This window comes from Dermacentor andersoni, chromosome 9 (assembly GCF_023375885.2).
Source record: "Dermacentor andersoni chromosome 9, qqDerAnde1_hic_scaffold, whole genome shotgun sequence".
Classification (NCBI taxonomy): domain Eukaryota; kingdom Metazoa; phylum Arthropoda; class Arachnida; order Ixodida; family Ixodidae; genus Dermacentor; species Dermacentor andersoni.
Genome location: NC_092822.1, coordinates 133929799 through 133954289, shown reverse-complemented (window position 1 = coordinate 133954289; position 24491 = coordinate 133929799).

Here is a 24491-nt window from a genome sequence, read left to right as displayed (position 1 = left end):
CTGCACTAAGTAGAAAAGTGTTCCGTTTCGCGACATGGCTTGTTGCGTCCACCGTGCCCACAGGTTGACGGAATCATGCCGTTCTTCTTTTATAGCGGCTCCAAGGAAGAGGTGTTAAACTGAGACACTTTATAGGATTGGCCACAAGAACTGCGTCGCCGGTGACGGCAGGGTTTGGAACGAGAGCGTTGGTTGATTAGGTGGTTCTTGTTGTCACAAGACGCATCAAGTGGCCGCACGCATACAGAAACACCGAATCCACAAAACACCTGCACTAGTAGAGAAGCGTTTCGTTTAGCAACCATGCGGCATTGGTTCCGCCGTGCCCACAGAAAGACGAAATCATGCCGTTCTTCTTTTACCGCGGCGCCAAGTGATGACGTTAAAGTGAGATACCTGAAAGGTTAGGCCAGTAGAATTGCGTCGCTGGATGACGACAGGGTTGAGAAAGAAGGCCTTTTCTTGATCAGCTGGCTCTTGTTGTCCCAAGACGCATCAAGTGGCCGCACGCATAAGAAGCAACGAAGCCAAGAAACACCTGCACTAAGCAGAGAAGTGTTCCGTTGAGCGACATGGCGGCTTTGGCTCCGCCGTGGCAACAGAAGAGGAAATCATGCCGGTTTTCGTTTATAGCGGCACCAAGTGGTGACGTCAAACTGAGATATTTGAAAGGATTGGCCAGTAGGATTGCTTCGCCGGATGACGACAGCGTTGGATACGAGGGGCCTTGGTTGATTAGGTGGTTCTTGTTGTCACAAGATTCGTCAAGTGGCGGTAGGCATAGAAAACCAGCGAAGCCAAGAAACACCTGCACTAAGTAGAGAAGCGTTTTGTTTAGCAACATGACGGCTTTGGTTCCGCCGTGCCCACTGAAAATGAAATCATGCAATTCTTCTTTTACAGCGGCGCCAAGCGATGAGGTTAAAGTGAGATACTTGAAAGGTTAGGCCAGTAGAATTGCGTCGCTGGATGACGACAGGGTTGAGAAAGAAGGCCTTTTCTTGATCAGCTAGCTCTTGTTGTCCCAAGACGCATCAAGTGGCCGCACGCAGAAGAAGCAGCGAAGCCAAGAAACACCTACACTGAGCAGAGGAGTGGTCCGTTTCGCGACATGGCGTGTTACGTCCGCCGTGCCAACAGAAGACGGAATCATGCCGTTCTTCTTTTGTAGCGGCGCCAAGCAAGAGGAGGTAAACTGGGACACTTGAAAGGATTGGCCAGAAGAACTGCGTCGCCGGTGACGGCAGCGTTGGGAACGAGAGCGTTGGTTGATTAGGTGGTTCTTGTTTTCCCAAGGCGCACCAAGCAGCCGCGTGCATAAGAAACAACGAAGCCAAGAAACACGTGCACTAAGCAGAAAAGTGTTCCGTTTCGCGACATGGCGGATTACGTCCACCGTGCGCACAGAAGACGAAATCATGCGATACTTCTTTTTTAGGGGCGTTAAGGGATGACGTTAATGTGAGAGACTGGAAAGAATAGGCCAGTAGAATTGCGTCGCTGGATGACGACAACGTTGAGAACGAAGGCCTTTTCTTGATCAGCTGGTTCTTGTTGTCACAAGACGCATCAAGTGTCCGCACGCATACAGAAACAGCGAAGCCAAGAAACACCTGCACTAAGCAGAGAAGGGTTCCGTTTAGCGACATGGCGTCTTTGGATCCGCCATGCCCACAGAAGAGGAAATCATGCCGGTCTTCTTTTACAGCGGCACCAAGCGATGAAACCAGACTGAGAGAGAGAGAGAGAGAGAGAGAGAGAGAGAGAGAGAAATCTTTATTGCTCAGTAAATCGGAGTTATGGCAGGTCTGGGTGGGGCCCTCAGTCCAGGGCTCCACTGGCTCTTGCAGCTCACTGAGCTTGGTCCAGGAGGGCCAATTGGCTCCCCTGATACTCGCTTGCGAGTAGTGCCTTCCACTGCTGTACGAAGTCTGTGACGCTTAGAAAAGGTGAATTGACGTTGCTTGGCCGAGCCGTACATTCCGACATTATGGGGGCCAGCGTGGGTTTTGCGCCGCACCACGGGCAGGTGGCGGTGTAATATGTCGGGTGCTTCTTCTGTAAGAGGTTTAGGTGTGGGTATGAATTAGTTTGTATGCGACGCCCGTCTTGGGCTTGTCTTCTATTTAGTTTGCAGTGCGGATGGCTGTAGGTCCGTCTCTCCCTCCTCTGATTCTCTAATATGTCGCGCACTGCGGACAGTGGTTCCTCTAGGCTTTTGGCCGCTGCTCGCTCGTTGCTTCTTTGAGCTATGCGGTCTACCCTTTCGTTCCCGTCGAGTCCGTTGTGCGCGGGGCACCATGTAGTGCCGTGGTCCAGGTCCAGTTGGGAGCCGAGTATTCTTTGGGCGCTGCGCGGTAGCATTCCCCGCATGAAGAGTCGACAAGCTGCCTGCGAGTGTGTAAGCACATAAGCCGACTCACCCTTAAAGTCGGCGTCTCGTATAACCAGCGTTATTGCCGCTGCTTCTGCTGTTCATACCGAGGTAGTCTTAACCGTAGCGGTTATCGTGGTGACTCTATTGGTTGCGGCGATCGCGTAGAAATCCCTGCAAGTGGTTGCACTCGCGTCCGTGTAGTAGACGGCCGGATCCTTGCCGAATCGCTTCTGCAGAGTCCTCGTCCTGGCCTGTCTGCGGCCTGCGTGGTACCTGGCACTCATATTTATTGCTATAGGTGAGACATGCATGTGCTCCCTCAAATCACGTGACAACAAGTCTGTTTCGTCTCCGCAGAACAGGGATCAAGTGCTGTATCCCAGTCTTTGGAGAATCGAGCGGCCCTGGGGCGTAGAGCTAAGCATTTCTTTTTGCGATATCATAACTGCAGCGGCATGTTCTTCATACTTGTTGTAAATACCCAACCGCTCCAGGCGCTCCGTGCTGACTGTGTTCGGGAGTTTCAGAGCAGATTTGTATGCCGTTCTGATAAAGGTGTCCACCTTCTTCCTTTCAGTTTGGTTAAGTTTTTGGAACGGCAGGCCGTAAGTAATGCGGCTAATCGCAAATGCTTGCACCAGCCTAATAGTTTCTTCTTCCACAAGTTCGTTGCGGCTGCATCCAACTCGCCATATCATACGTGCCACACTCTTAACGGTTGGTTTTAAGCTCCGAATTGTGGCATCGACGTTGCCATCCTCTTGGATAAGTAGGCCAAGCACTCTCATTTGGGCGACTTCACGAATGGCCTTGCCATCAAGATGTAAGTCTATCCTTGGTGTGGCAGTTTTCTTATGACGCTTGCTGCGTACGCACATGAACTCAGATTTTTCGGGTGCGCACGTCATACCCGCGTGCTTGGTGAAGTTTGCTACCTTGTCTATGGCCTCCTGTAATACGTCTCGTTTTCTCCGTAGGAACCCCGGTGTGCCCACAACGTTACGTGATCGGCGTAGATCGAACATCCGAAGTCCCGTGCTTGCTCGAGTTCTAGGGCCAGTCGCCTCATCCCGACATTGAAAAGAAGCGGTGACAAGATTGAGCCCTGTGGAGTTCCTCGGTTGGGCATCGCAAAGACGTCAGAGAGCGTACTGCCCAACCCAATCGTTGCCTTCCTGTCGCGAAGGAAGGTAAGGACGTACCGAAACACCCTTCTTCCGCAACCTATGTCTTCCAGACCTTCGAGGATTGCTTCGTGAGAGATCGTGTCAAATGCTTTTTTTAACATCGAGAGCCACAACTATCCTTGCTTCTTTGCTTCGTGGCGGGTCCAAAACTTCGTCGCGAAGCATAAAAAAGGCGTCCTGTGACGAGACGTGGGGCCTGAAGCCGAGCATAAAGTGGGGAAAAAGTTCATTCCGCTCGATGTAGTTGCTCAGTCGCGTTTGGATCACCTTCTCAAAAAGCTTCCCTGCACATGACGTGAGCGATATTGGTCTCAAGTTTTGCAGATCTCTGGGTTTAGCCGGTTTCGGTTTGAGTATGATAGTAGCCTCTTTCCATTCTTCTGGCAGTGCCCCGTCGTCGGACCATACATTATCGTTGAAATAGGTCGCAAGCTGCCGCAGTGATTTCTGATTCAGGTTGCGCAGCATCGCATTTGTAATGTGGTCCGTACCCGGTGCGGTGTTCTTCCGGAAAGATTGTGCGGCTGCATAGAGCTCTGCAGTTGTTATGGGTGCGGCCAGCTCCGCGTTGTCCGGTCCCTCATAGTTGTATTGCACTGATGTAGTGTCCGGTACTCCTATGTAGACGCTCTTCAGGTCCTCAATGAGGGCATCGGCCGTGCCATCGTACTCATTTTCAATTAATTTCAGTGTTCTGTTTGCGGTGGTCCGTGTTCCTGTCGGATCTATCATACTACGCAGAATAGCCCATGTTCGCTTTGTGCTCAGCGTTCCTTCGAGTGCATCACAAAACTGGAAGGAATTGGTGTCTTGCAGCTGCTGCGCGTACTCACTGGTTTCCTGCGCAAGCCTGGCTATCCTGCTCCTGAGTTTTCTGTTGTGTCTCTGTGTCTTCCAGCGTTTGGTCAGACTTCTCCGCGCTTCCCACTGGTGTAGTAGATGCCGGTCTACTGCCGGTGTTTCGACTGTTGTCGATATTTCCCGTGTACTGCTTCTGTGTATTCTCCTGATGCATTCCGTCCATTCTGAAGCACTATCGCACGGTGGGGCCTGCCTTTGCTTCTGTTTATAAGCTGTCCAATCGGTTATGGTGGCTTTTCCTAATCTATGGCGAACCCGCGTCGTGTTAACGGAGACACTAATAATGCAGTGATTACTGCCAAGGTCTTTGCCTAGGTGGGTCCACGTAACCCCTCTGTCGTTGTTGCTGAAAGTAAGGTCCGGCGTGGTATCTTTGACTACACTGTTTCCCGTTCTGGTTGGTTCACCCGGTCGCGTCAGCAGGACCAGCTCATGTTCCTCCGCGAGGTCGGCTAGCCTTTGGCCCTTAGGAGTGCCTCGATCACAGCCCCAATCAGAGTGCGGAGCGTTAAAGTCCCCTAGGATAATTGCCCGGTCGTTGCTTTTCACTTTGCGCAATGCGGCCGTCACTAGCACGTCGAACTTTGCCTTCCTATCTCTAGGTGGGCTGTAGACGTTGGCAATAACTGTTTTTGGTTTGCAGCGTCTACATGGCCAGACCGTGAGAATCTGATGTTGGATACCGCAGTTAGGGACGTAGTCCACGCTCACCGCTATGTCTGCCCGTGTCAGTGCTGCTACGTGAGGATGGTCAGGGTGCGTGTGCATCTTGTATCCTCTGAGGTTCGGTATCTTCTTGCCTGGTTCTTGTATTCATATTATATCCGGGGGAACAGGCGTCGCATCTATAAAACTAAGAAGTGATGCGTCTTTAGTTCTAAGAACCTTGCAGTTCCACTGCCAGACCTCGAGGTTTTCGGCTATTCTCATGTGGCGATTAGCCATCTATGGTACTTTCGCTGTCGGTCAGCTCTCTCTCTTTAGGCCTGCGTGCAGGAGTTCCTGGGCTGGCACATCGTCGTTTTTTCGGTCCCTCTTTAGTGACATGAGAAGAGGAGTCCTCTATCTGTCGTTAGAGCTTGTACAGCTCTGCGAAAAGAAGTTGGATTTGTCGGGCTATGGTATCCAGTTTATTGTCTTTTCTTGTCACCTGTGTGTTCGCGTTCTTGGTTTCTGCTGGCTTGGCTTTGTTCGCGTGGGGCTCATTCCTTTGTTTGAAATCAGCCAGTGCTCTTCGAATTTTTGCAAGACTGTCCTTAAAAATTCTGTTCTCCTCGATGATTTTTTGATAGGCTGGACTCTGAGTTACTGGATCGGCAGTGGGAGACACTATTCGCGCCCAGCTTACCTGTTGTGTGGCGATGGCCGCCGTCTGATGTTTAGCCTGCGGAGCCCTCTCCTGTTTGGGGGCTATAGACTTGACATTGCGTGCCCAGGATGTTGACCTAGATCTCTGACGACTCCGCCGCCTGGTACGCGATCTCGATCTGGATCTCGATGTTCCTGCTTGCCTGAGTTTGGAGGGGTTCCCCTCTTGCCGTTGAGGGAGCTCCGGAAAGTCACTGAGCTCTAATTCTTCGTCTTCGGTTGCAAACCACCGGGGTCGGTGTTGTTGAGCAGCTTTGTGCGCTCCGCTTCTCGGTCGGCCTTGTGGTCGTGTTTGCTTCAGGCGTTTTTTGCAGCTTCGGTCGCCCGTGAGATGCTGCCCCCCGCAAGCGGCACATCGCGGTGAGCACTCGTGTCCGTCTTCGGTCGCGGGCGCCCCAGATTCCACACACTTTTGAGTCCGGTTTCGGGCAAACGTCCGTGCGGTGGCCGACGCTGTGACAAATCTTGCAAACCTGCACCGACTTGCGGTATGGATGACACGCCATTTCCCCACCGCAATAGTAGACGAACCGCGGTAGGACTGTGCCGAGGAATGTGATGACTGAGCTCTTGGAGTCACCTAGCATTCTTGCCTGGATTATCTCGATTCCCTGGGTACGGACTCGGAGGTTTGCTTTGATTGTCTCTCCGGGCGTGTGCGGCGGCAGTCCATGAATGACACCTCTGACGGCGCCTTCTCCTGTGGCAGCGTACGCATTGAACGCGTGCGTCATGCCATTGACTGTGAGAGCTGTGATCTTGCGCAGGAGATTAGCTGTCTCTTCCTCAGACGTTGAGACTATTGCTATGTTTGAGCCCTGTTTTATGCGCAGTATAAAATGCTCACCCTTTACTTTGTTGTGGCAGGCCGCGAGCATCGGACGGGTTAGAGTTTTCAACGGGAGTCCTTGGTGCGGGCGGAGAATGATCTTGAAGTCATCTCGCCGCAGTGGTGGTAACTTGTTCCGTCGCACCGTGCATCGGCGGATGGGGGGCGAGTTCTCTTCCTTCTGCGAAGGCTCGTTCCGTTTCGCCTGCAGGCTTTCCTTCGCTTGCTGCCGTTTTTGGCGGAGCGTTAGCACCGTCTGCCATCCCTCTTCGTCGGGTTCTCTCGCAAACCGCCGCAGGTCCTCAGCGTCCGTGAGAAGCATTGTATTAGTTTCATCTTTACGAGGAGTTAAGGCTTCGGAAAAATCCATGCCGTCTTCATCTGTACCGGATTTCGGTTGGGAGGGCGCGCCATTTGAGACGCCCGCCGCAACAGAAGCGATTTCCTGAGACGCCATATGCGTCGGTGTATTGTGCCAGACGCTGCACCGACGCGACGCGGCGGCCGCTGCCGCGCCTTAGCTCTGATCACGGAGGCTCTGATGCATGCTAGCTCCGACGCAGCGTACCTGGTACCTTCTTGAAATTGTGGAACCGCCGTAAACGGGCCTAGGTCCAAGAGGATGGTGTCCCTGGCTTCCGTAGACGTCCACGGTTCTGATGATACCCAATTTCGGTCGGTTTATAGTGGAACTATAACCAACGAAAAACGTGGATATTGCGGAGCTCGAAGCCGGTGCTGCTGCGCACCTCGACGCCGCCTATCGGTCCTCAACACCAGACTGAGATACTTGAAAGGAAGGCCAGTGGAATTGCGTTGTCGGATGACGAGAGCGTTGAGAACGAGGGCCCTTGGTTTATTAGGTGGCTCTTGTTGTCACAAGACGCATCAAGTGGCGGCTCGCAACAGAAGCAGCGAAGCCAAGCAACAGCCTGCACTAAGTAGAGAAGTGCTGCGTTTAGAAACGTGGCGGCTTTGCTTCCGCCGTGCCCACAGAAGACGAAATCATGAATTTCATCTGTTATAGTGGCGCCAAGCGATCACGGTAAAGTAAGATACTTGAAAGGATAGGCCAGTAGAATTGCGTCGCTGCATAATGACAGCGTCGAGAGCGAATGCCTTTTCTTGATCTGCTGGTCCTTGTTGTCAAAAGACACATCAAGTGGCCGCTCGCATACAGAAACAGCGAAGCCAAGAAACACCTGCACTAAGCAGAGAAGCGTTCCCTTTAGCGACATGGCGGCTTTGGATGCGTCGTGCCCACAGAAGAGGAAATCATGAAGTTCTTCTTTTATAGCGCGGTCAAGCGATGACGTTAAAGATACTTGAAAGGAAAAGGATACCCTAGATGAATGGCGTCGCTGGATGACGACAGCGTAGAGAAAGAAGGCCTTTTCTTTATCAGCTGGTTCTTGTTGTCACAAGCCGCATCAAGTGGCCGCACGCATACAGAAACAGCGAAGCCAAGAAACACCTACATTAAGCAGAGAAGCGTTCGGTTTAGCGACATGGCGGCGTTTGATGCGCCGTGCCCACAGAAGAGGAAATCATGCCGGTCTTCTTTAACAGCGGCACCAACTGATGACACCACAGTGATATTCTTGAAAGGATTGGCCAGTAGAATTGCGTCGCCGGCTGACGAGAGCGTTCAGAACGAGGTCCCTTGGTTGATTAGGTGGTCCTTGATGTCACAAGACGCATCAAGTGGCGGCCCGCAACAGAAGCAGCGAAGGCAAGAAACACCTGCACTCAGTAGAGGAGTGCTGCGTTCAGCAACGTACCAGCTTTGCTTCCGCCGTGCCCACAGAAGACGAAATCATGAAGTTCTTCTTTTATACTGGCGCCAATCGATGACGTTAAAGTGAGATACATGGAAAGACAGGCCAGTAGAATTGCGTTGCTGGATGACGACAGCGTTGAGAACGAAGGCCTTTTCTTGATCAGCTGGTTCTTGTTGTCACAAGGCGCATCAAGTGGACGCACGTATAAGAAGCAGCGAAGCCATGAAACACCTGCACTAAGCAGAGAAGCGTTCCGTTTAGCGACATGGTGGCTTTGGATCCGCCATGCCCACAGAAGAGTACATTATGCCGGTCTTATTTGATAGCGGCACCAAGCGATGACACCAAATTGAGATACTTGAAGGGAAGGCCAGTAGAATTGCGTCGCCGGATGACGACAGCGTTGGGAACGAGGGGCCTTGGTTGACTAGGCGGTCCGTCACGACATGCATCAAGTGGTGGCACGCATTGTGGGAGCGGTGGTACGGCGTTGAACATGTCGTTCAAACATGCATGGATTATCTGCAGATTGTGCTGCTTATGACTGCCTCGCAGGAAACGAGCTACAGACTTCCTCGCTTGCCTGAATCATCCTTCATCATTCACTGTGACGTCACTGAGGGAAGCCTTTGGATACACCCCGGCAGGGGCACGTCACCTGACACCGGGCGTATAAAAGCGCCCCTGCATCGACCCGTCTTCATTGGGAGCGGCGGTACGGCGTTGAGCATGTCGTTCAAACATGCATGGATTATCTGCAGATTGTGCTGCTGATGACTGCCTCGCAAGGAACGAGCTACAGACTTCCTGGCTTGCCTGAATCATCCTTCATCATTCACTGTGACGTCACCGAGGGAAGCCTTTGGATACACCCCGGCAGGGGCACGTCACCTGACACCGGGCGTATAATAGCGCCCCTACATCGACCCGTCTTCATTGGGAGCGGCGGTACGGCGTTGAACATGTCGTTCAAACATGCATGGATTATCTGCAGATTGTGCTGCTTATGACTGCCTCGCAAGGAACGAGCTACAGACTTCCTGGCTTGCCTGAATCATCCTTCATCATTCACTGTGACGTCACCGAGGGAAGCCTTTGGATACACCCCGGCAGGGGCACGTCACCTGACACCGGGCGTATAAAAGCGCCCCTGCATCGACCCGTCTTCATTGGGAGCGGCGGTATGGCGTTGAACATGTCGTTCAAACATGCATGGATTATCTTGGAGGTTGGATATTACACTTCTGTATCACATGTTTACTCAAATGATCCTTTTCTTTTAATACTGCCGCTCCCAGTGAACATTTCTGAAATGCACAGTGTGTTATGGTCACGTCTTTCACTTATGCTATCCGGGGACGTTGAAACCAATCCGGGTCCAACAACACAGGCGTTATTGCAGCAAATCCTGGACAACCAGACACAGATGGAAGCTAGACTAGCTGGCATTGAACTAAATCTAGAATCTTTCTCCGAGCTGAGCGGTAAGTTAACTACCCTTGAAAGTACAGCTCAACATCTTCACCGCACAGTCGACCAACAGCAACAAAGACTGATTGAATTGAAAGACAGAGCGTGAAGAAATAATCTGATTGTTTTCGGTGTTCTGGATAGCATTAACGAGACAAGACAGGATATTGAAGAAAAAGTGTTGAACGGAATTTTTTCTGATACTCTTCGCGTCACTATTTCATCGGTGGAGCGCATTCATAGGATTGGCCACAGGAAAAAAGAGGGACACAGACCAGTCATTATGAAGTTATATGACTATAATGAAAAAGCAGCCATATTCAAACAATGCAGCAAACTAAAAGGGACTAATTACAGTGGTTCTGACGACTACTCTCGGGAAACGGCGCAAAAAAGGACATTGCTTTGGCGATCGGCGCAAGAAGAAAAGCGCAACGGGGCAAAGATTAAGCTGGTCCGCGATAAACTTTGTATCGATCATGCCGCTTATATGTGGGACTCGCAGTCTAACACGCGTGTGAGGCTTGCGAACAACCAAGATGGTGAATCGCTCCACCTGGACTGACGTGACCAGTGTGAGACCAGATTACTGAACGAAAATTCACGAAGCAAAATACTTTGCCTCACGCTTTTAAATGTTAATTCTCGCAGTTTACTCAACAAAATGGTTAATTTTAACTGGCTTATAGAAACTCGCCACCCTTCTATAATTTGTGTGACCGAAACTTGGCTCAATAACTCAATCTTAGATGAAGAATTTGTACCACCTGGTTATTGCGTCTTGAGAAAAGATAGATCGTCCGGTCGTGGTGGTGGTGTGGCCTTATTTATTAAAGACAGCATCGACTTTTCTTTGCTACCCGAGCTTCCAGAAACTGAGTCAGTTAGGTGGAAAGTTAATATTTCCTTTTCAACGTTAGTTATAGGTGCTATATATCGTCCTCCAAATTCCGATTACAATGTGTTTCCTGCTCTGAACGATTATATCGCAGCACATAGATTAGAGAACTACAAAATGGTCTTGTGTGGGGACTTCAATTTGCCATGCATAGATTGGGCTTCACTCGTATCGACTGGTCGCGACAAGGTACAGTGTGACTTGCTTATTGACATAGTAGTTTCTTTTGATTTCTCACAAGTTGTCCAGTCTCCTACGCGTGGTGACTCTTTGCTGGATCTTGTGCTTTTCGATGAGCAGTTGGTTAAATGTGGTTTCGAATGTGAAGTCGGTGATGGTCTGTCTGATCACAAAGCAGTCGTTCTTAAATTGAATATTGCACCTGAACGCAAAAGACCAGAATACAGGATGATTACTGACTTCACTCGTGCTGATGATGTGATGATACTTGGTGCTCTGGCGTCACATTTTGATGATTTTTTATTTAGTAGTGAGCACTGTAATACTGACATGTTGGTCGAGCAATTTTATAAAGTTGTGCATGACTGTCTGTGTAACTTTGCGCCCAAGAAGTGTGTTAAAAGAAATCCCAAACATATCTGGTACACCAGGGAAATTATCCAACTTATCCGTCGCATAAAGAGACTTCGCAAGCGATGTAAGTCACAGCATATAAGTAATGGTGTGCTTCTAGTTTCCTTGAAAAGGGCTCTACGAACCAAAATGCATGACGCTAGGAAATTTTATTATGAGAACACATTAACAACATTCATGAAAACCAACCCACACAAATTCTGGAAAACAATTACTCCGTCTGGTCGCTGTTCTTCATACTTTGTTGTTAATGGTAAACCATGTTCTAACCCTCCTGTTATCTCTGAAGCTTTTATTAAATATTTTAAATCGGTATTTGACAGCGACAACGACACTAGACCGATGTTTAGTCTAGTTACTGAATTGCCAGCCTTCCCGAAGATGGATATAAGTTATAACGGAGTTCTGAATCTTTTGTTTCAAATTGACACGACTAAAAGTGCTGGAGCCGATAATATGCCTAACATGTTCCTAAAAATGTATTCTGAGTGGTGCTCCCGGTACTTGACTGTTATTTTCCAAAAATCCCTCCAAACTGAAACCGTTCCACAAACCTGGAAAATAGCTAATGTAGTACCAGTATTTAAGTCTGGTAACAAAGAAAGCCTCTCCAGTTATATATCAATTTCGTTAATATGCACTTGCTCCGAGGTATTGGAACACTTTATTCATAAACATATTGTCTTGTACTTGTCCAACAATAATCTTCTGTCTAATAATCAGCATTGTTTTCGGGCTGGATATTCTACTCTCACGCAGTTAATTGAATTCACACACGACATTGCATCATGCCTAAATCATCGCGGTCAGATGGACGCCATTTTTATCGACTATTCAAAAGCATTTGATTTGGTTTGTCAGAGTAAGCTCGTTACTAAACTTGGCGCCTTTTTCAAGGGAACTCACGGTGTCCGTCTACTAGGCTGCATTAAGGACTACTTGCAATTAAGATCACAGTTTGTCACGTTTAATCACTCTCAATCAACGTCTGTCTATATAACATCTGGCTTCCCGCAGGGATCAGTTCCAGGACCACTTTTATTTCTCATTTACATTAATGACGTCGTCCAGATAACTAATAACACGTCAGTTAAAATCCGTTTATATGCAGATGACTGCGTTCTGTATTCAAATATAATTAATGCATGCGACCAGCTTATTCTAAACAATGTGTTTTCTTCTTTCTGTGATTGGAGCAACACATGGCAGATGAGGTTAAATTTTAGCAAAACTGTATCGATGACATTCACTAACAAGAAAAATCCTTTTTGTTTTTCGTACACTAACAACACACATCAACTAACGCACGTGAACGAGTTTAAGTACCTAGGTGTAACGTTCTGTTTAAACTTGAATTGGTCTAAGCATGTAGATTTAACTTCCTCCAAGGCACTCAGCAAACTCGGCTTCTTAAAACGTACATTAAAAGTGCAACCAAAAACTGTAAGCTGACGGCGTACAAATCTTTAGTAAGGCCTGCACTTGAATATGCATCGGCGGTCTGGTCGCCACACTCCGCCAAAGACATCATTAAAGTTGAAAATGTGCAGAAAAGAGCAATAAGATTTATATGTAAGCGTTACGACCGTCACTTCTCTCCCACAGTTCACGCCCGCACGTTATCACTTGACACACTTGAACACAGACGAATATGTGATCGCATTATCCTACTTCACAAGTTAATCAACAAGCGTATTTAGGTTGACGCCCCCTTTTCTTTCGCCAGTTCTTCAGCACGTGTCACGCGCCGTTCCAACCCGCTTAACATCGTGCCGTTTATGCCGTATTTAGACAACTACAAATTTTCATTTTTTTCCTTTCACAGTTGCATTGTGAAACGATTTAGATGGCACATTACGTGAAATGTTTGTTGATCATTTTTTGCGAGAATTGCCAAATCATGTATTTTCTTCATGATACTGTATTGTTTTTTCTGTAAACCTTTTCACTCACATTTGTAATCATGCACTTTCCTAAATATTGTTTATGTATAATCTTCTGTACCACTCTTGCAATGTCCCAATTCATGGGATAGCAGTATTTGTAGATAAAAAAAAATGAAAGACGAAACGAAGCCAAGAAACACCTGCACTAAGTAGAGAAGTGTTCCATTTATGACATTGCGGCTTTCGTTCCACCGTGCCCACAGAAGACAAAATCATGCCGTTCCTATTTTACAGCGGCGCCGAGCGATGACGTTAAAGTGAGATACTTGAAAGGATAGGCCAGTAGAATTGCGTCGCTGGATGACGAGAGCGTAGAGAACGAGGCCCCTTGGTTGATTAGGTGGTGCTTGATGTCACAAGACGCATCAAGTGGCGGCCCGCAACAGAAGCAGTGTTGCCAAGGACCACCTGCACTAAGTATAGGAGTGCTGCGCTCAGCAACGTGCCGGCTTTGCTTCCGCCGTGCCCACAGAAGACGAAATCATCAAGTTCTTCTTTTATGGTATCGCCAATCAATGACGTTAAAGTGAGATACTTCAAAAGATAGGCCAGTAGAATTGCGTTGCTGGATGACGACAGCGTTAAAAACGAAGGCATTTTCTTGATCAGCTGTTTCTTGTTCTCACAAGGCGCATTAAGTGGCCGCACGCATACAGAAACAGCGAAGCCAACAAACACCTGCTATACGAAGAGAAGCGTTCCGTTTAGCGACATGGCGGTTTTGGATCCGCTGTGCCCACAGAAGAGGAAATCATGCCACTCTTTTTTTTACAGCGGCACCATGCGATGACACCAAACTGAGATACTTGAAAGGATTGGCCAGCAGAATTGCGTCGCCGGAAGACGAGAGCGTTGGGAACGAGGGGCCTTTGTTGATTAGGTGGTACTTGATGTCACAATACGCATCAAGTGGCGGTACACATACAGAAGCAGCGAAGCCAAGAGACACTTGCACTAAGTAGAGAAGTGCTGCGTTTAGCAACATGGCGGCTTTCGTTCCGCCGCGCCCACTGAAGACGACATCATGACGTTCTTTTATAGTGGCGCCAAGCGATGACGTTAAAGTGAGATACTTGAAAAGATAGGCCAGTAGAATTGCGCTGCTGGATGACGACAGCGTTGAGAACGAAGGCCTTTTCTTGATAAGCTGCTTCTTGATATCACAAGACGCATCAAGTCGCCGCACGCTTACAGAAAAAGCGAAGCCAAAGAAACAACTGGACTAAGCAGAGAAGCGTTCTGTATAGCAACATAGCGGCTTTGGATCCGCCATGCCCACAGAAGAGTACATTATGCCGGTCTTATTTGATTGCGGCACCAAGCGATTACACCAAACTGAGATACTTGAGGGAAAGGCCAGTAGAATTGCGTCGCCGGATGACGGCAGCGTTGGGAACGAGGGGCGTTCGTTGATTAGGCGGTTCTTGTTGTCGCAAGATGCATCAAGTGGTGGCACGCATACAGAGGGCGCGAAGCCAAGAAACACCTGCACGAAGTAGAGAAGCGTTCTATTTAGAACATGGCGGCTTTTTTTCCGCCGTTCCCAAAGAAGACGAAATCATGAAGATCTTCTTTTATAGCGTCGCAAAGCGGTGACGTCAAACTGAGATATTTGAAAGGATTGGCCCGTTGGATTGCGTCGCCGGATGACGACAGCATTGGAAACGAGGGGCCTTGGTTCATTAGGTGGTTCTTGTTGTCACAGGATTCATCAAGTGGCGGCACGCGTAGAAAACCAGCGAAGCGAAGAAACATCTGCACTAAGTAGAGAAGCGTTCCCTTCAGCCACATGGCGGGTTTCGTTCCGCCGTGCCCACAGAAGACGAAATCCTGCCGTTCTTCTTTTACAGCGGCGCCAAGCGATGACGTTAAAGTGAGATACTAGAAAGGATAGTCCGTTAGAATTGCGTCGCTGGATGACGACAACGTTGAGAACGAAGGCCTTTTCTAGGTCATCTGGTTCTTGTCGTCACAAGATGCATCAAGTGGCCGCATGCATACAGAAACAGCGAATCCAAGAAGCACCTGCCCTAAGCAGAGAAGCGTTCCGTTTAGCGACATGGCGGCGTTGCATCCACTGTGCCCACAGAAGAGGAAACCATGCCGGTCTTCTTTTAGAGCGGCACCAAGCGATGACACCATACAGTTTCCTACAAGAATTACTAGAGGGAACTCTGGCGCTAGTGTCTACGGGAGCTGCAATGGGGGCGGTTGTCCCAGCATAGGAATTATGGGAAGTACATGGATTTGCCTAAACTTCGTCCTTTTGGCTTCAAACGGCATTGTGACTTTGTTAACTCGTCATTTTCAACAGTATATTGCGGAATAAATAATCAAATAAACACCATTAAAATTGCCCGCCGACGAGATTCGAACACAGCGACTCTAGCACAGAAGCCTGATATTGAAAGCATTAAGCCACGGACGCACGTATCGACAAGCGAATGAAACGCCCTAATGAATTTATCGCGAGCATGCCAGTGCCTTGAGACGCTTGGCGCGTTTCGATTTGGCCACCTGGACAAGCTCAATCGTTGCAATTAATAGAAACTGTACGCGTTCCCGGCGTCTTCTGCACTACGAAGAATATAGATTGCGCCGAAATATACGACAATAATATTTATATAGCGTAATATACAAAGTCATAAGAACGTCTGAATCCACAAGCACGAAGATCAGACAAATCCATGTACTTCCCATCATTCCCATGGTAGGACAACGACTGCAGCGCCAGAGTTCCCTCTAGTAATTTTGTAGGAAACTCTATGGATGACACCACAGTGAGATTCTTGAAAGGATTAGCCTGTAGAATTGCGTCGCCGGATGACGAGAGCGTTGAGAACGAGGTCCCTTGGTTGATTAGGTGGTTCTTGATGTCACAAGACGCATCAAGTGGCGGCCCGCAACAGAAGCAGTGAAGCGAAAAAACACCTGCACTAAGTAGAGGAGTGCTGCGTTCAGTAACGTACCAGCTTTGCTTCCGCCGTGCCCACCGAAGACGAAATCATGTTCTTCTTTTACAGTGGCGCCAATCGATGACGTTAAAGTGAGATACTTGAAAAGACAGGCCAGTATAATTGCGCTGCTGGATGACGACAGCGTTGAGAACGAAGGCCTTTTCTTGATCAGCTGGTTCTTGTTGTCACAAGGCGCATCAAGTGGCCGCACGCATGCAGAAACAGCGAAGCCAAGAAACACCTGCCGTAGGCAGAGAAGCGTTCCGTTTAGCGACATGTCGGTTTTCGATCCGCCGTGCCCACAGAAGAGTAAATCATGCCGGTCTTCTTTTTTTCAGCGGTACATGCGATGACACCAAACTGAAGATACTTGAAAGAATTGGCCAGTAGAATTGCGTCGCCGGAAGACGACAGCGTTGGAAACGATGGGCCTAGGTTGTTTAGGTGGTTCTTGTTGTCACAGGATTCATCAAGTGGCGGTACGCATACAGAAGCAGCGAAGTAAAGAACCGCCTGCACTAAGCAGAGAAGCGTTCCGTTTAGCGACATGGCGGCTTTGGATCCGCCGTGCCCACAGAAAACGAAGTCATGCCGTTCTTCTTTTACAGCGAGGCCAAGCGATGATGTTAAAGTGAGAAACTTGAAAGGTTAGGCCTGTAGAATTGCGTCGCTGGATGACGACAGCGTTGAGAAAGAAGGCCTTTTCTTGATCAGCTAGCTCTTGTTGTCCCAAGACGCATCAAGTGGCCGCACGCTGTTAAGAACGGCCAGCTGCAGTGCAAGTTTTGCCAACCAGTTGCGACTGTGGAAGCAACATCTCGGGAGCATCGCCGCCAACCTCTAGCCACGGCGTGGCGAAGTCGACTTTGTGTCGATACCAATACGCGCATCCTCCACTCTCCGTCGGTTCAGCTAGGAGCCGTTGTGACGGAATGAGTTTGGCGGGCCAACTATTGTTACCAAACTCCCCAACTCGGACCTAATCTGCTACGGGTGCGCGAGTTGCCGCGGGAACGCAGCTTTTGCGCTCCTTCCCACTCCCCGACCAAGACGCAAGACAACGTGCTACTCGGAACGGCTCCGAGTTCTATGAAATTCGCGTGGTGTAGGTTTAGGACCCTAAACACGTGTGTGTGTGCATGTGCCTGTGTAAACTGGCCTGCGGAGAGGCGGATAGTTTTGCGATGACTAAACGAACGTTCGCATCACCTTGTATCGCGTGGGGCCGAGTGTTTAAGAACTGTCATGTGCGGATGCTCGACACACTTCTCTTAAGCAGTCATGTTGGACTGAGACTCGCTCTCAAGCGGTCATGTTAGACTGATGTAGTTTCTCAAACAGTCATGTTAGACTGATATAAATACTCTAAATAAACCCATATTTCTCGTTCTCGATGAGAAGCAGTGCTTCCCTTCATCAACGTCCTCAGCGTGGATAAGTTGGACGACGGCATGGGCCAGCTACCTTCGAATTCATGCCGGACTCCAATCTTGACAACGGATCACGAGCGATGGGATTGAGCCCCCAAACCTGACAACTGGCTGACAGCGGTGAGATGGACTTTGCGACGTGGTGCTGTGACAGCGGTGAGTGCTTGGTTCTTGCTTTGACTCTCTAGGCTTCATTTTGAGGTTGTTCTGTTTAGAACTGTAGGGAAGCTAGATTGTTGAGTGTTAGCTAGGTTGTGTTTTCCTAGCTAGATTTAGAGAGCAGAATAAGGGCAATAAAGCAGCAATCATGAAGTTAAGGACACTGCTGAGAGACGAGTTGTTGATTCTTGGTGAGGAAGTGGGCCTAGATGCACCCAAGGAAATGCTAAAATCAGAAATATTGGAGCTAATTTCCAATCAGGCCAGTGAGGAAGAAATTGAAATGGGATTGGAACTTCTCAAAAAGAGAGAGAAACGGGAAAGAGAAAGAGAAGAAGGGGACAGAGAACAACGGGACAGAGAAGAACGGGAAAGAGAGAGAAAGGGACGCGATCAAGATCGCGAGTTAAGAAAAATGCAACTTGAACTTGAAAGCAAACGTTTAGAGTTGTCTCAAGGAAGTGAAGGCGCTCTGGGAGGATCAAGTGAGGCAGAATCGTACCGCATTGACAGGCTATTAAAGCCATTTGAGGTCGGGACTGACGTAGGCTTGCTCCTCAGCAATTTTGAAAGGACTTGCGAGAAGATGAACTTCGGCCCGAGTACATGGCCACAGCGGTTGCTGTCTATGTTGCCGTGTGAGGCGGCGGAAGTAATCGCCAGACTGAGTGTACAGGATGCATATGATTATGCAAAAGTTAAGGCTAAGTCTCTTGAAGAAATACCGCCTTTCAGTCGAAGCTTTTTGCAAAGGTTTAGGAGCACAGGCTAGAAAGATAGCGAGGGATATCCGGAGTTTGCATATAGCTTAAAGGCCAACCTAGTCGAGTGGCTTAAATCGCGGAAGCGTACGACAGCAGAGACGTGATCATTGAATCCATGTGTCTAGAGCAGTTTTACAAAACCATCCCCCAGCTGTGAAACTGTGGGTGCCAGACAGAGGGAATGTAAACACCGCGGAAAAGGCGGCTGAATTAGCCGAAGAGTATGCAACCCGTAGAAAGTTGAACGCCGAGGACGGAAACTTGGACGGTCGAAATGAACCGCGGAAACCATTTCCGTTCAAAAGGGGTTCGCAGACTAGACGATCGGAGCCTGTAGACATGGAGGAAAAGCCCGCAGAAAAGAGCGATGAGAAACTTAACGGAGAAACTGAACAAAAAGAACAGAAAAGAAAATTCGAATCTTTTAGACTAATTCACTGTTACAAATGCCACAAACTGGGACATATAGCTGTAAACTGCGGGAAGCCTAGCGTAGTTTTCTCCTACGTTGAGGAAAAAGGCGAGAATATGGAAACTTTACGTCCATATCTTCACGACCTGCAAGTGAATGGGAAACCATGCCGACTGCTAAGAGACTGCCGCCACGGTGGACATGGTTCATCCGTCTTACGTGACGGTAGATGACTTCACCGGAGAAGTAGCATGGATCAAACAGGTTGTAGAAGAACGCAGCATGTGTCTGCCTATGGCCAAAGTCAAAATCAGTGGACCATTCGGTGAGCGAGAGACCAAGGCTGCAGTTTCAAAATTTTTGTCACTGCAGTACCCTTACATCTTTTCGAATCGTTCGAATCAGTTACTGGGTGACAAAGGGCTTAAACTGGGAGAGGGCATAGTACAGGCATTGGCCCGAGGCCAAGCTCGTAAAATCGCGTCGCATTCGGCTGAAAATGCACAAGCTCCTCCAGCGGAAACAGAAGAGGGGATAACTTCAATACCCTAATCTGAGCTAGGCTCGAGCGATGAAAAAACAGTTGGGGAAAGCCTGCCAGCTGACCAGTTCAATGAGAGCGTAGCACTTGAGTGTCAAAGTTCTAGCCTGCAGGAAGAGCAAGCTGACGCACTCACAAGCGAGACAGAGTCGTTATTCTCACCGGCCTCAAAGAACTTTGATCAGCTCTTACATGTGGATAGAGAGTCACCGGCAGCCGAGCAAAAAAATGATGAGAGCTTAGCTAAATTACATGAAACAGCTAAAGAAGGCATTGCTAGGCGCAACGTGACGATACAGGAGAGAGGAGCATTGTTGTATCGGCACTACAGAGACCGAAAGGGTAGGATTTTACATCAGTTAGTCGTACCTACTAAGTACAGGGAGGACCTTTTGAGTCTCTGTCATAGAAATGGGTGGTCCGGCCACCTAGGCATAAACAAATCAAAGGAAAGATTGCTTATGGAATACTACTGGCCTGACTGTTTCAAAGACGTAGAAATCTTTGTAAGATCCTGCGACGCCTGCCAGCGTTCTGGTAAACCAGGAGAGACATGGAAAGTTCCACTGAAGGTAGTGCCCTTAATAACAGAGCCTTTCAGACGACTTGTAATAGACACGGTAGGGCCTCCTCCAAAAACAAAATCGGGCTGCAGGTACTTGTTTACCATGCTGTGTCCGGCTACCAAGTTTCCAGAAGCAATCCCTCTGAAACAGCTCAGCTCCACCGAAGTAGTAGACGCGCTTCTGACAGTGTTTGCACGAGTTGGGTTTCCAGCCGAAATTCAGGCAGATCAAGGGTCAGTATTCACGAGCGCACTGACTTCCCCATTCTTGCAAAAGTTCGGGGTACAGTTAATACACAGTTCTGTCTATCAGCCTCAGTTAAACAGTGTAGAGATGTGGCATTCGTTGCTTAAGTGAGTTTTGCGTGCGCTCTGTTATGAGCACAAGGAGGACTGGGAGAACTGTCTGCTGGCAACTTTGTTTGCTTTGAGAACAGTTCCACATGGAGCGACAGAGTTCTGGCCAGCAGAACTAGTGTATGGGAGGACGCTCCGCTCTCCACTGAGAATGCTAAGAGAGATGTGGGAGGAAAGAGGGGAGAGTCCAACAGTGGTTGCATACGTGCTAAATTTGCTGGAACGGCTAAGCGCAACTCAAGAACTAGTCGGAAAAAACATGGGAGTAGCTCAAAAGAACGCCAAATTCTATTACGAGAGGAATGCCAGGCTTCGTACGTTTAACGGCGGAGACCAGGTAATGATCCTCAAACCTTCAAGAAAGAACAAGCTTGAAGTTCACTGGGACGGGCCCGTTAAAGTGTTGCACAAACTTTCAGATACTAACTATGCTCTGAAAATGCCCCGTTGCAGGAAGGAAGTAAGGATATATCACTGCAATTTGAAGAAGCCGTATGTAGAGCGGAGCGGAGTCGTTAACTATACCATCAAAGATTTGGATGACACTAGTACCAAGTTTAAGGAGTATAGGGGGACCTCCAACTCTGAAATCGGCCTAGAAGAAGTAGTGGAACACTCGGTAAGCTCGCATGCTCTAAGAGCCGAGCAGCTAGATGAGCTAAAAGGGGTGTTAGTGGAATATATCGACAGGTTCAGCGATCGGCAAGGAAGAACCGAACTAATAACGCATGAAATAGAGCTGACATCAACCGAACCAATAAGATCAAAGCCTTACAGGGTGTCTCCAAGACAGAGAGAGATTATGGAGGCAGAGATACAGCGCATCCTAGAGTTGGGAGTTATTGAGCCCGACGACAGTGATTACACGTCACCGCTAATACTGGTAGAAACCACAAAGAAGAACCCTCGTCCGAGTGTTGACTACAGGAAGTTAAATGCCATCACTAGGGATCAGCTGTACCCGATATCCAATATTGAGGAACGAATTGAAAGAGCTATGCTGCTAAATACATTTCAACTATAGATCTCGTGCGGGGGTACTGGCAAGTTCCCCTTTCAGAAAGTGCCAGCCGCTATGCCGCATTCATCTCACCTGTAGGCACTTTTCGCCCTCTCGCACTCAGCTTCGGGCTGAAGAACGCGCCGTTTAGCTTCTCTAAGTTAATGAATATTGTCCTAAAAGACTTGCAGGAGTTCGCCTTGCCCTATCTCGATGATGCAGCAATTTTTTCGGACAGCTGGGTACAACACGTATCGCACCTCAAACAGGTGTTCTCACGGTTGAGTGAAGCCGGTTAAACGATGAAAGCGGAAAAGTGCAGGTTTGGTTGTTCTCAGGTTACTTATCTGGGCCATGTTGTCGGCCAAGGCACGAGACGGCCGGCCGAGCTGCAAATAGCTACGATTGGAGAATTTTGTCAGACGCGCACGAAAACAGACCTTCGTTCATTTTTGGGACTGGTGGGGAACTATAAACGGTACATTCCGAATTACTCGCAAATGCCAAGTCCATTAACGGACGCCCTCCGAAAGGGATCACCGAGTAACGTAGCCTGGGATAAGGACAAAGAGAACGCTTTCCAAAGTTTGAAAACGCTACTAGTTTCTCGTCCTGTGCTTCGCGCGCCAGACTACACAAAGGAATTCATAGTTCAATGGGATGCAAGCGACAAAGGTATGGGCGTGATACTTAGTCAGGTCGGCGAGGATAACGAGGAGCATCCTATCCTCTATGCCAGCCGTAAACTAAATGTTAGAGAGGGAGCCTACACCGCTTCAGAGAAGGAATGCGCTTGTTTAGTTTGGGCCGTCCAGAAGTTTTCGTGTTACTTGCACGGAGCGAAGTTCATCTTCGAGACCGACCACTGTTCTCTGACATGGCTCAATCAAATGTCACACAAAAATGGCCGCTTGCTCCGATGGAGCCTCACTCTCCAAGAGTACAACTTCTCCATGAGATATAAGAAGGGAAAGTTGCATAGCAATGCGGATGGATTGAGCAGGCTAATTTGAATTCTGCGTTTGAGGGTCCCGCCTAAATTTTAGGGTTACTAGTCTTAATTTTGTTAAGCCAAGAAGATCCCCTCTCATTTACCAGGATTCCCTCCATCACTGCTGAATTTGTCAGCCCGAAATTGCTTCAAAAATTGGCATAGCGAAATGTGGAATTTTTTTTGTTTCTGCACTTATGTTTTTTTTTAAGCCTAGCGGGTCTAAAGTGCGAGAGAAGATACGTCATCTCGGCGCAGAGCCGTGTTGTGGGGTTCATTTTGCAGTTGCCTGTCCTTGTTGGATGTTTTGGGGCGGTGACATCAATACACAAGTGGTCGCTGCGAGCCAAGGCATCAATCACCCCTCGCCACCACCCTTTCTCTTCCTGCCCAGCGGTTGTTAGCGCTAGACAGTCGAGATTTTCCGGGCCATGGAGGCGCTCTTAAGAACAGCCAGCTGCAGTGCAAGTTTTGCTAACCAGTTGCGACTGTGGAAGCAGCATCTCGGGAGCATCGCCGCCAACCTCTAGCCACGGCGTGGCGAAGTCGACTTTGTGTTGATATCAATACGCGCATCCTCCACTCTCCGTCGGTTCAGCTAGGAGCCGTTGTGACGGAATGAGCTCGGCGGGCCAACTATTGTTACCAAACTCCCCAACACGGACCTGATCTGCTACGGGTGCGCGAGTTGCCACGGGAACGCCGTTTTGCGCTCCCTCCCACGCCCCGACCAAGACGGAAGACAACGTGCTACCCGGATCGGCTCCGTGTTCTGTGAAATTCGCATGGTGTCGGTTTCGAACCGTAAACACGTGTGTGTGTGCATGTGTGTGTGTAAACTGTCCTGCGCAGAGGCGGATAGTTTGCGATGACTAAACGAACGTTCGCATCATGCACCTTGTATCGCGGGAGGGCCGAGTGTTCAAAAACTGCTGTTGTGCGGATGGTCGACACAGTTCTCTTAAGCAGTCATGTTGGACTGAGACTCTCTCTCAAGCGGTCATGTTAGACTGATGTACCTTCTCAAACAGTCATTTTAGACTGATATAAATACTGTAAATAAACCCATATTCCTCGTTCTCGATGAGAAGCAGTGCTTCCCTTCATCAACATCGTCAGCGTGGATAAGTTGGACGACGGCATGGGCCACCTACCTTCGAATTCATGCCAGACTCCAATCTTCATAACGGATCACGAGAGATGGCATTGAGCCCACAATCCTGACAACGCATACAGAAACGGCGAAGCCAAGAATCACCTGCAGTAAGCAGATAGGCGTTCCGTTTAGCAGCATAGTGGCTTTGGCTCCGCCGTGCCAACAGAAGAGGAAATCATGCCGGTTTTCTTTTATAGCGGAACCAAATGGTGACGTCAAACTGAGATATTTGAAAGGATTGGCCAGTAGGATTGCGTCGCCGGATGTCGACAGTGTTGGAAACGAGGGGCCTTGGTTGATTAGTTGGTTCTTGATGTCACAAGACTCATCAAGTGGCGGCACGCAGAGAAAACCAGCGAAGAGAAGAAACACCTGCACTAAGTAGAGAAGCGTTCCGTTTAGCCACATGGCGGCTTTCGTTCCGCCGTGCCCACAGAAAACAACATCATGCCGTTATTCTTTTACAGCGGTGCCAAGCGATGAGGTTAAAGTGAGATACTTGATAGGTTAGGCCAGTAAAATTGCGTCGCTGGATGACGACCGCGTTGAGAACGAAGGTCTTTACTTGATCACCTGGTTCTTGTTGTCACAAGACGCATCAAGTGGCCGCATGCTTACAGAAACAGCGAAGCCAAGAAACACCTGCACTATGCAGAGAAGCCTTCAGTTTAGCGACATGGTGGCTTTGGATCCGCCACGCCCACAGAAGAGTACATGATACCGGTCTTATTTGATAGCGGTACCAAGCGATGACGCCAAACTGAGATACTTGAAAGGAAGGCCAGTAGAATTGCGTCGTCGAATGAAGACACCGTTGGGAACGAGGGGCCTTAGTTCACAAGGTGGTT